Source organism: Astatotilapia calliptera, chromosome 7 (assembly GCF_964374335.1).
Source record: "Astatotilapia calliptera chromosome 7, fAstCal68.1, whole genome shotgun sequence".
Lineage (NCBI taxonomy): Eukaryota > Metazoa > Chordata > Actinopteri > Cichliformes > Cichlidae > Astatotilapia > Astatotilapia calliptera.
In genome coordinates this window covers 21,283,482-21,295,910 of record NC_137428.1, presented here as the reverse complement: position 1 = coordinate 21,295,910, position 12,429 = coordinate 21,283,482, and the positions used below count along the sequence as shown (strand labels likewise).

The following is a 12,429-nucleotide window of genomic DNA, read 5'->3' as shown; positions in this document are numbered from 1 at the left end:
GTATGGAGAGCATAAGGAGTCAAGGATAAATGCAAAGATAAAGAAAGTCGGGCAAAGAGAAGTGCAAAAAGCACTGGAAGAAGAGAAAAAGTGAATAGAAGAGGCAAATAAAGCAGCTGAAGCTGCACAGAAAGACACGGGAGTGAGAAAAAAAGCATTAGAACAGACGAAAACAGAAATAGGAAAAACAAAAATGTCGGAGCGACCCAGGACCCTGAGCAGTTATGAATTATTTTGTTATATGTATAGGTGATACTGTGCTGCTGTTCTGTGTCCACATTTCTGTATAGGCAGGTGTGTGTGTGTGTGTGTGTGTGTGTGTGTGTGTGTGTGTGTGTGTGTGTGTGTGTGTGTGTTTGGCTGTAGGATGGATGTCAAGCACCTGCAGGCCTGGTGGGTGTGTCCCTGCTAGGGGACTGGCCACACCCAAAGCTCCTGCCACACACATGCTGCTGGTCAGGGCTCGTCGGGGGAGCTACTTAGGAGAGTCTTGGAGCTCCCACCGGCGCGGGACCACTGTGTGAGACTCCACGTTAGTCATCCAGTTGAGCTTAGTGTGTGTGTGTATGCCCGCGGTTGTATGTGTCCTGACGGCTGCTTCTATTGTATCCCCAGGAGAAGTGTGGAGCGCCAGACAGCAGCCAGCACGAGGAGTGCTGAGACACGGACTTTTCATGGAGAGACACGACACGGGAGTCAGGGGAGAGCACGGGGATTTATTGTTGTTTTTTCCATACACTGTAAATAAATGCACTGTTTACATACAGAGCTCCGCGCCTGGGTCCTCCTTCTCTACATCCAAACCGTGACGAAAAAAGAAACTGAAAGAGACAAAATTAGGATTCAACAGTCAGAACTGGAAAAATTTTGGTAAAAAAAAAACAAACAAAAAACGATACTACTGAAAAAGAAAGAAGAAATAGACATGAAACTGCTGAGAATGAAAGAAGCAAAGAAACATCTGAAAAAAGAAAAAGAGGCAAAGAAACTGAAAGAGCAGATGAGAAGGAGAAGAACTGGAGTGGCATCTGGAGGTGCTTTGGTGCAGCTCAACTTCCTCTTCCTCCTCCTTCACCTTACCTCTTTATATCCCCTCCACTCCCATTCTCTCTAGCTTAATTATCACCTTTTCATGTCCGTTCATTATCTTAATCAGTCTTCCACACCCTTTCCCTCTTTCACCCTCCTATGACCCTTTGGTCATTGGGATTTCTCTCTAACACTGTAGGGTCTTTTACCATCCCATTCCCTCTACCCATACTCTGCTACACCCTCTTTCAAAGAGCATTATAATAATTGCCCATCCATGCATCCACAGATGAACATAAACAGACCTCAGCTTGTAGGTGGATTTAAACCAAACACCTTTTAACTTTTAGGTGACAAAGCCAACCACTACAACTCCACGTTGGCCTCTGTTAATAATAATAATAATCATCATTATTATAAATCATTCAAGAAAACCAAATCATATTCCTGCCTGGTTGCTGCATCTATGATTAAAGAACATTTTCTTTCACATGGTTATCAGACTCTTTTAGGATTCTTAGAATACCTCCACAACTCCAGTAAGTGTTGTTAAATGAGATATAAAAATGTTTTAGGAGACCCTGAACTTCCTTTTACTGTTAAAACATCAATAACAGTAACTGAAAATGGAAACCAAAAATGTTCCCAGTAAATATTCCCATTGCTCCATGTCTGCTACACTGGAAATTCTTTGCTTTGTTAGAGTCCAGGAAGAAGTCCATAAAGTCCATAAATCGTAATTATCCAACATCCCCAGATCTTTTTTCTTACAGTTAAGTGGAAGTTTGCACAGTGTTTGGTAAGTAATCAAATTCTCAGTGCTATATTAGAAACCGGGCTGTACTGAAAGAACATAAAACCATAAACATGAAGGGATGCATCACATGACAGAAACACCCATCAAGATAAAGACTTGTTTTTCAAAGCTTTAAAGTTTTATTTATTAATGGTTTCTATAAGAGAGATAATCAGGCAGATTCCTGTTATGGAGTCACAAAATAACTGAGTGACTTTATTGCCTGATCCAAGGTTAAACTTTCTGTAGACGAAACAGGAATTTAATCTTTAACAGTCACAATCGTCAAATGGGATGACGAGAAGCCACACGGGTAATTGCAGATGTTTGAAAATCTGACATATTCTTCTAAAATAATAATAGCTGTTATCTAATTGAAAATGTGGCATGAATTACTTTTTTCCAGTTGATCAGAAGGCCTTAATAACTTAATATGGGGATTCATCTATTAAAGCTGGTAAAACATCAACGAAATATCTTATAAAAGTATGCATGACTACCGTATGGCAAGTTGCAGAAGATTCGATTATTTTTCAGTCGTTCTAGAGCCTAATCTTTAGAGAAAAATTAGACTTGAATACAATTTATTGGGATGATAAAATAAAACAAAATGCTATTTGAGCAGTGACAGCTTCTGGAGCTATCAATTTCACAATATTTGTTTTTTTAAAATCAATGAAATAGAATTCTAAGAACCACACGAGTGTTTATACCCAGAGTGGGTATAGCAGAGCAAGGGCTGTATGTTTAGGGCAAAATTCTGTCACACATACAAATGTTGGTGAGGCGATGTATGTTGAATGTGACACGTGAAAGAAACGCAACATTGCACTGGTGTCACTGGTGCTACCGTGTGAGAAAACCTTCCTTTAGCCAATTTCCTGAAGATCTATTAAGAATTACTCACAGTCAGTACAATGTCTCAGGCAATTTATCACAATTATTTTCTCTTTTATTTCATAATTTCATAGGAAGCCTCTTTTTCGGTCACTGCTTCCTTATGATGATGATCAGTCAGTAAGATGGAGAGTAAGGATCTTTGGTCGTACGTATGCTACCATGTGTGGCTTTGTTTCTGTCACATCAAATAAAATGTGTTTCGTTTGGCATGATAATAATTTTACATCCACTGAATGTTGCTACATTAGAATAAAGCAGCAGAAACTCATCTTTCAGACACTTTAACATCTTTAGCTCTAAAGATGAACAATTATTGGCCACAGGCAGTATCAGGCATCAGACCCAAAAATCACAGTCAATAATACAAGGACATCCAAAAAGTCTTCAAAATTAAAATAGGTTATGTCATAACATCTTATATAAAGTTTCACATGTATGGGAATAAAGGAGGTTTTGTCTGCCTTTTCATAGCCAAGTAAACTTGCTGGCCATGATGGTAACAGCTGAAAGGACTGATGGAGGGTGCGAGAGCTGTATGACCAGCAGAGTCAGACAGTGGTGCTTAAACTGTATCTGTTTTGTCTTGTGTATAACAGTGAGGCTATTATGCCAGGATTAAATACTGAAGGTCCAGACAGATTCAATGAGTGACTCGTAAACCAGGCTTGAAACTTCTTTACTGATATTAAGACTTCTGACCTTCCTCGGCAGAGTTTGAATCGTGGCTGTTGAGTTATCTTGTCATATGCTGTGGGAGTGTCTGGTTGGGCGTGGTCCAGGTTCCTGTCATTTGTCCCTGGGAGTGGAGTTGGCCAGCTCATCACCTGTTGTCAATCTCCGGGGCTCCACCTAGAGGGTTTTTAAGCCAGCACGGCCTGCCACTCCTCGCCAGTTCGTCCTGCTACCATCTGTGGTAAACTCGGCCTCCTCTGAGCTCTGACTCTGTATATCTGGACCTTGGGTTAATATGTTTTTGTTTCCTGTATTCTTCAGATTCTCCACCCATCGCACTCACCAGTAGTGCTGTTTTTGGTCTCCATCCTGTCCTCCCATCTGCTCGGAACCCGAGGATTATATACTCCACTTCTCCTCAGCCTGCCCTTCAGTCTGTATTCTCCATCTCTTCGAAATCTGGACCGGACTCTCCACTCTTGACCCTCTTTGGAATACACCCCTGGCAGCCTTTTCCCCGTTAAATGACTAGGGTCGCCAAGTAAGCCCAAGACTATTCACTGGCACTCCGTACCTTTGTCCCTTACTCGTTTGTTTCCCATTCAGTAACATTTCTCCCCTGTGTTTACAGAAGTTCCCGTTAGAAGTCTCCCCGTGCTCTACGCCGGTTTCTCCGCCCACGGATTTCCTTTAGTTTTCTGCGTATGGTTTTTGTTAAACCCAGTTCCGTTCACGTTTTGTTCTTTTCAATAAATTATACACAGTTCTAAGCAAATTGAGTCTGCTCTTGAGTCCACCGCATTCTCGTCCGTGACATATCTTGTATATTGAGTCAGAATATACAAGAAGAGAGAGAAAGAGGTACCTACCTCTGTTCCCAGATATTTGAAAGACTCCCCTGCTCTACCAGCTGTCCTTGGGGTTATGCATGTCGCAATTTGCCCCTACAACACTGCTCCTCTGTCTTGCCTATTACAAGCTTTAAGGTGTTTTCCATCAGTGACCTCATGTCACCAGGGCCATATCATCTGCACAGTTTAAAAGAGTCATTGTCATTGAACAAATCATGCAATCACACTTCCAAACCCGTTAGAATAAATATAATTATTCTTCTCTGATTCTGACAAAGTGTGCTGAAGAGACAGAGAAATAATATTTCATCAAAGTACCAAAGGAGTACGATAATATCTGCCACAAAGAGACGGCACATGTGGTCTTTAATTAAATGCACAAAAAAAGATTTAAAATAATTTTTTTTTTTAGTTGCAGTAGTGTGACCAAAGTTCAAATGTTAGAAAAAGAAATTAATTTTAAGACATCTGTGGAAGGACTCATGTGATGAATGTGTATGAATGTGAGAGTGAATGAATAGTGGCATTGTAAAGCGCTTTGGGTGCCTTGAAAAGCGCTATATAAATCCAATCCATTATTATTATTATTATTATTATGAAACCAGAAACAGCGCTCACTCATATCGGTAACATTACTCTTCTTTAAAAAAGTCTGACATCACCGTGTTTGTTTTCCTTGTTCACCAGGAATTAGACCAGAAGGTCAACATCAGTTTAATCTGTGTGCTCAGTTTAGTAATAGGTTGGAGACATGGTCAGTCTAGGTTAGCTGTGGATGCAGTTTTCAATGCTGACTTTCTTCTTTTCTACTCAGTGCAAAGGCTGCAAAGTAAAAACATCAAGCCAGTCAGGCCCCTGTTGCTTCTCTACTTGCCTCTGCTGCTGCCACACTGCTGTAAAGCATTTCTTGCTTCATACCATAGAATTATTTATCTTATCTAGCTTTACAAAAACGTCGGCTTCCCTGTAACAATGGCAGAAAGGGCGGAATGAAAAACATTTTCTCAGGCTCTTTGCAGAAGGAGCCATACACATCATCACACATATAAAGCCTGTCAGCACACTTCTCTCTCTCCATCTGCGATTGTTCTCAATAACCCCTGTTGCCCAGATGAATGATGGCAGGTTACTGGATGAAAGCCAGCATCTACTCCACTCCAACTAAAAAGTCTCTCTCCAGCATTTCATTCAGTACTATTCAATATCAGGCATCGCTGCACAACCCAAAGAGTGATGTGTAAAAGAGGTGGGGAGGGTGAGATGAAAGAGCAGCGGGTTGCTCACGAATGATGAGCTCCGTTGGGTGTGACTGTGGCGATTTGGAGCGAGGTGTTTGTCGGTATGCTGTTTGAAACACAATAAAAAATGTGAAGGTTCAGAATTACCTTGTTTGATTATTTTTTTAAAAAGTAAGTTTTAAAAAATCTATAAGTAGAGGATTTGTACAAAGCAACTTCAAAGATCACTCTAAGAAATAACAATGACGTTGCAACCTTGTGATTTAATCTAAGAAACTTTGGGGAGGAACAAAAATATTTATTCTGTTGATAAAAACTATATTTATATATATATAATCCTTGATATTTACCACACAGTGCACACAGCACAACAAACCCACCAGGATTTTCTTCTCTCTCTGGTATCTTTTTATCTTGCTTAAAAAAAACAGACCCTCCCTGGCGGTATTTTTGTTTTTTTCCCTTTATCTTGATCTTCTTTTTGCCAGAGTGTCTCTCCGTCTCTCTCTGCTCCAGTGTGTTTGTTTGGAGAGTACAGCTCGCCCAGTACAACATGGAAGTACGTCAACGTTGCTGGCTCCTTCGTAGATAAGGGCAACAGGAAAAGACCTCTCATAGAGAGCAGAGACAGGAGGGGAGGAGGACGACAAAGGGCCAAAACCACTACGTTGGTGAGGAAGAAAATATAAATGGAGGGAATAGAGGAGGGATCAAGAGGTCATGCACAGTGCAATAGATCAATGACTTATTACATCATAAAGATTTTTTCTTATGTCTCCATTTACTGAATCCTGTCTTTATCATGTCTGGATGTTAAATTGTTGTAAAGTTTTATAATCTCATTAAGTCTCTTTATCAAGGAACTGCTGCTTTATAAAGATACGAGTGGATGCTGTCATGTCACGTGAGTGTTTTGTCTTCAGTTATTTCCCGTTGTGTTGTTGATTTAGGTTCTTCAATTAAGGCTTCAGATGGGTTCGTATTGGAATTCTGGGAATGTTATTGTATGCTGATGACATTATTTAACTTGCTCTAAACAAAAAAGGAACGCCGATTCTGAAGTCTCAAATTTTAATGTGGTACGTGGTTCACGTATGCACACTGGCCACTTTATTAGTTACAACTTGCTGGTACTGGTTTGGACCAACATTTGCCTATAGAACTTGATTCTTCATCGCATAGATTTAACAAACTTGCTCAGAAATTTTGGGCCATCTTGACATGACAGCATCACACAGTTCCTGCAGACCTTTTGGCTGTACATCTATGATGAAAATATCACCATTCAGTACCTTTCAGCATTGCTATATTGGACCAAGACCCGGTGACTATGGAGGCCCTTTGATTACAATACGATTTAAATGCAGATCAACTGATATTTAGGGGTGCAAAGGAATTATCCGCCACACCATTACACCACCCCCATCCTGCACAGTTGATAGAAGGCAGGAAGGATACATGCTGTCATGTTGTTTACACAAAATACTGAACCTACCACCCACGTTGAAACTCATCAGACCATGCAACATTTTTCAAACTTCTTTTGCTCAGTTTTGGTGAAACCATGCGAACCGTAGCCACAGTTTCCCGTTCTTAGCTGACAAAGTGGCGTCCGCTGTGGTCTTCAGCTGCTGTAGCCCATCTACTTCCAGGTTTGATGTGTTGCACATTCATGTCGTGCATTCTGCATACCTCGGTTGAAACAAGTTGTTATTTAAGTTACTGTTGACCTCCCCTCAGTTCAAAGTAGTCTGTCCATTCTTCTCTGACCTCTGGCATCAACATGACACTTTTACCCAGAGAGTGTGTTACTTCTCTTCAAGGTGATTGTGAATCGAGAGTATCAAAAACATGATCTCTGAGAAATGTTTTCACAATGTTAGCTCTCACTACTGTGAATGTTGCAAAAGAAAATCTATTTAAATCTGTTATAGTAAGGTGGAGACAGACAGGTCAAACTATAGAAGCAAGGAAGTTTTTTGGCACTCCGAGGCCAATGCAAAGTAGACGGCAAATGTGTCAGTGTAGCACAAAAGAAACCAGATTTCCAACAAGTCTGTAATCAAGCATGCTTGAATAGACAAGCCTTTATCTGCAACACGTATTGTTATGGCATTGAGCGAGGAGATAAAAGCAGAAGGTGTAGCATTCATCCCGATACATTCAGTGTTTCCCTCCCTTTATACGTCTTTATCTCTTCTTCCTGCTTGATTCAGGACTAACGCTTTGATCTGGTTCTTCACATAACAAGGCCCCAGGGTGGACTAACACAGCAGACACAGAACAAATTTAAATATGTGCTTGCGTATACATTTGAGTACATATATCTATTCTTAAACTATGTGTACTTTCTGTGATAAACCTATCCAGTAGGTATAGTGTAACCACAAAGCCATCTGAAACCCTGCCCCATGACTTAAGCTATAATTTGATGGTACCACCATTTTCTATTGTTCATTCAAGCTACTGCTTATTCTGCCAACTTTATTTTAACCAAATAGAAGAGGAGTGTACAACTTGAAGAGAGGGAATCCCACCAACAACTAGTGATTTGGTTATACTACTGATCTCAGTTGTGTGTCCTAGTCCACAATAAAGTTTTTGACCGGTATATGTAAACCATCCAGGCACTTTTAGTATATCCCTGCATGTATATATTCCATTGTTAGTTGGACCTCACAAATACCTTATCTAAGCATGAAGTTGACCGATTTAAGATATAGCTTGTGGGATCATTTTAAGAAAACAGACAATCCCAAGCCGGTGATCTCAAACATACCTAATCATTTGAGACATGCCAGACCCAATCAGTCTAATGCAGGGGTGTCAAACTCCAGGCCTTGAGGGCTGGTGTCCTGCAGGTTTTAGATGTGTCCTTGATCCAACACAGCTGATTCAAATGGCTAAATGACCTCCTCAACATGTCTTGAAGTTCTCCAGAAGCCTGGTAATAAACTAATAATTTGATTCAGGTGTGTTGACCCAGGGTGATATTTAAAACCTGCAGGACACCGGCCCTCGAGGCCTGGAGTTCAACACCTCTGGTCTAATGTTAGCTACTTAGCATTGCTAGTTTTAAGCTCTGTTCGATCACTCTTCATTAATGACTAAACGTACCTGTTCATTATGCTCTCAAGCACTCTGGACCGTAACTGGGCCATCGCAACATTCAAGATTCAAAGCGTTTATTGTCATGTGTACCAAGAAAAAGCATATCTCTGTACAATGACATTCTTTCTCTGCTGTCCACACACAGATGCCGGTTAAAATGTACAATAGATAAAATACAAATAGCATGAATAAATAAATGGAGACAAAAATGAAAAATTGAAGTATTAAATAGATTTATGTGCAAAAGCGGTATGAGCTTAATATGCTGGTTGATATGTGAGATGACCTGATGTGCAAAAATTATTGTTACTGTTAAAATAGGTCAGCTGTTTAATAACATGGCGATCTTTTTTAGTTATTCCATTAAATTTTTGCTGCTCTGCTTGGGTTCATTGTCCTGTTGCATGACTCAGTTTCACCCAAATTTGAGGATGGCCTCACATTGGGCACTCTCAATGACCGCAGACTGCCCAAATCCTGTGCCTTCAAAACAAGCCCAGATCATCACCCTTCCACCAGCACGAGGTGTTTAGACTGATATGCAAACCCATGCCATGCTGCCATGTTCTTTTTAGAGAGAAGAGGCTTTCTCCTGCCAAACCTTCCAAAGCCATACTTGTTCTGTCTTTTTCTAGCTGTACTGTCATGAACTTTCACATTTAATATGCTAACTGAGGCCCGTGGAGACTGAGATGTGGTTTCTGGGGTTTTGCACAGTCTGACCTTGGAGTGATTTGCTTGGAAGTCCACTCCTAGGATGATTGGCATCTGTCTTGAATACTTTCCTCTCCATGGTCTTCCTCACTGTAGGATGATGGGCTTCAAATTGTTTGGAAATGGCCTTATAACCCTTGCCAGATTGATGGGCAGCAACAATCGCTTCTCTAACGTCACTGCTGATGTCTTTCCTCCTTGGCACATGTGTCAACACACACCTGAATGCTCCAGACCAGCAAACTACTACAACTTGTGTTTTCATAAAAGGGCTCACACTTGCTGATGATCAATTGCAATTGATTAGCCGCACTTGGCAGCTACTTAACCTCTTAAGTCCTATGTGTGTACTTCATTTTTCATGTACTATTTCTATAACTAGAACTTCTGCTAAACAAGTGACAATACAATGTAGCATACTATGTGTTGTTGTTCATATGGGGTGTATTTAGCTAATTCTAAGACCTGGTAACAATCAGCTTATTTTTATTATGTTTCTATACAGAAAACATTCCTTAGAATTGAAAGACAAGAGGTGTGCTTTATTTTTACACTGAAAAAATAAAATAAAAAGTCAAGAGTGTGCAATTCTCCAGAAAGGATCACTATAATTTCTCTGCTGAAGCCACTTTATCATAATGTGCTGTTTAGTTACAGTATTTGTGTTTAAATACTGCCTAAAGGTCAGGTCAATTCTGGGTGTTGAGGTTATGGAAATATCATTATCTTGATTTAACACCCAAAACATCTGCAGGGGATTAAAGAGAAATTGCTTTTTAACCTTGATAAAAGTTCTTCTATTTCCTGAATCTAACCACATGCAGCCACCACAGCATCTGCAGTAAAAGTAATCTAATTTATGCAGATTAATATCGTCTGCAACCAGTTTCTCAGAAAGTCCAGTGTGTTGAATAAATGCTGCGATTCACTGTCATAATTCACACTTGATTCTTTAAAAGTATTCCAGGAAGTATTTAAGATACTTCATGTCTCTGTTTACGGTATAGCTGTAAACAGAGACTTTTTATACGTGAATTTTAGAGGCACACAAAAAAAGGAGATACTGAATGTGGGGGGAAGGAGACTGGACGGCTTGTTCTGGCCCAGCCAATATGTCTCTTGCAGAAGGCGGTGTGTTGGTGTGGAGGGATTCCCATTCCTCTGAAGTCTGGCACTCGGTATCTGGTTACTCCTGCAGGTCTGATGATTACCCTCCACTCAAATTCCACAGCCCTCATTTACTCCAATCCACACAGGAATCTTGCAAAGTCAGCTTTACACACAGAACAAAGACACACATAAACACAAGGACCAACAACCCCCGACGGCTCTCCAGTCCAATTTTAAACCAACTTTTAACTCAAAACATTCAAATATAATTACTTTTATGACCCCTTCTCTCATCCCCATTTCCCCTTCCAGTTGTCTCCGTCACAAATTCTCTCAAGAAATGCAACACACAACACAAGAACGCAACAGTCTGGATAATGACTTCGACTGTGGGTGAGGTTTGTGTTGCCACTGCAGTGCTAACCTGGTTGTAAAATGCCATAATACTGCAATCCACATGTAGCAGTTTGTCACCTCGCACCAAACTGTAAGCAGAGCAGCAGCAATGTGGCGGTTTAGCCCTCGACCTTGTCTGCTCCCCTCCTGCTGCAAGGAATGCGGTTGCAGACAGCCGACGAGACACCGACTCAGCTGCGCGTATACCCACAGTTCCGTGTTGCTGCCACAGGACTTGGTGTTCTTTCAGAGAGACCACTTGATTTAAGACATCAGTGTTTGTGTGTTAGTGTGTGAAAAGGTCACACACTCCCTGCAGGACGTGCCTTCACCTTTGTATTTGGCAGTCATCTTGTCGCCAAACACTGCTTCCTTCCTTTTGAAAATAAATTTCCCATTGCTTTATTAAAGTCAGGTCTCTGTCAGGTAGTGTGACATCACAGTGTTGGCCTGTGGGAGAAAGGTCCAAATGGACAGAGGACAGTGCAATTCATAATCAAGAGGCAAGCTTAGGGAATGTCTCTGCTTGGTTAACGTAATTGAAAAAGGAATGGAATACGATATTGTAGTGATCTCAAGCTTGTCCCACGGTGATATTGCGCAGATGAATTATTTCTCATAGGTTATGTTTCGAGTGTTCACTGGCATTTCTCTTGATTTATCTTGGTAATAATAAGCGCACAGCATTCAATACAAATGGGAGAGAAAGGGCATCAGAGAGAGGGATGTATGTGATGATTTAATGTTATGGCCATGTAGAGGGTATAATGTATAAAACAGGGGAATCTATGGAAGAATACAGAAATCCAAACAATCTTTATTTTGCAAAACCATCGCTAAAAGCAGACCTGCTGAGCATTTTGTACTCAAAAGGCAGATTCTGGGCGGAGTGTCACTTAGAAAGATATTAAGACGATGATTCACACAGCTGGGGAAAACAATTTAAATTGTGTTATAATTTTTGTTGTTTGCCAGTTTGATCTCTGGCAATTGCATGGCTTTTGCAGGTCTGCACTTTAAAGTCAATTTCATTTAGCGCTCTGCTCTGCCAGAAAGACGTTGCAGCTGCTTAAGTAAATGAAATCAGATACGGTGTGAGGCTTGCAATATTTGTGAAAAGCCAACAGACAGTTGAAGACGAGTCATCCTGTTTCTTTCGTCATTAAGCCTGTGATGCCTAAATCTGAAACGGCACCGGTTTTCACAGTATACCAGCTGGTTTTTGTTTTAGTTGTTCTCCATAATGTAGTACTTTGTGTTTAAGTTTTACAATGTATGCCCTAGAACACAAATCCCTATTTTTTGGTGCTTCTTTTCTCCATTTTCCAGTCATTAAAAGAATAGTTAGAACAGAAACATATTAATTAATTGAGAAAATAATATGTTAACTGCAAATCAAGGTAACAGCTAGCTACAGCCCTGTCTCAATGCAAATCTGGTGCTAATAACTTCCTAAAAATGATTGATTTTTATCTGCAATAACTGTGCAGTGATACAGAAAGAACATTTCTACTTGTGTGTGGTACAAATGTTTAACCTCCTAGGACCTGGCGTCCACATATGTGGACATCACATTTTGGGTTATTTAGACCAAAATACTCAATTTTGCTCT

General features: G+C 40.5%; 1 long non-coding RNA gene across 1 annotated transcript; it reads left to right on the top strand.

Moving 5' to 3' along the window:
• Window positions 1-3,467: 3,467 nt before the first annotated feature.
• Window positions 3,468-4,172, top strand: LOC145429855 (uncharacterized). The gene is made up of 2 exons (XR_013910188.1): window positions 3,468-3,938; window positions 4,029-4,172. It is a non-coding gene; the product is annotated as an uncharacterized LOC145429855 (long non-coding RNA).
• The last annotated feature ends 8,257 nt before the right edge of the window (window positions 4,173-12,429 follow it).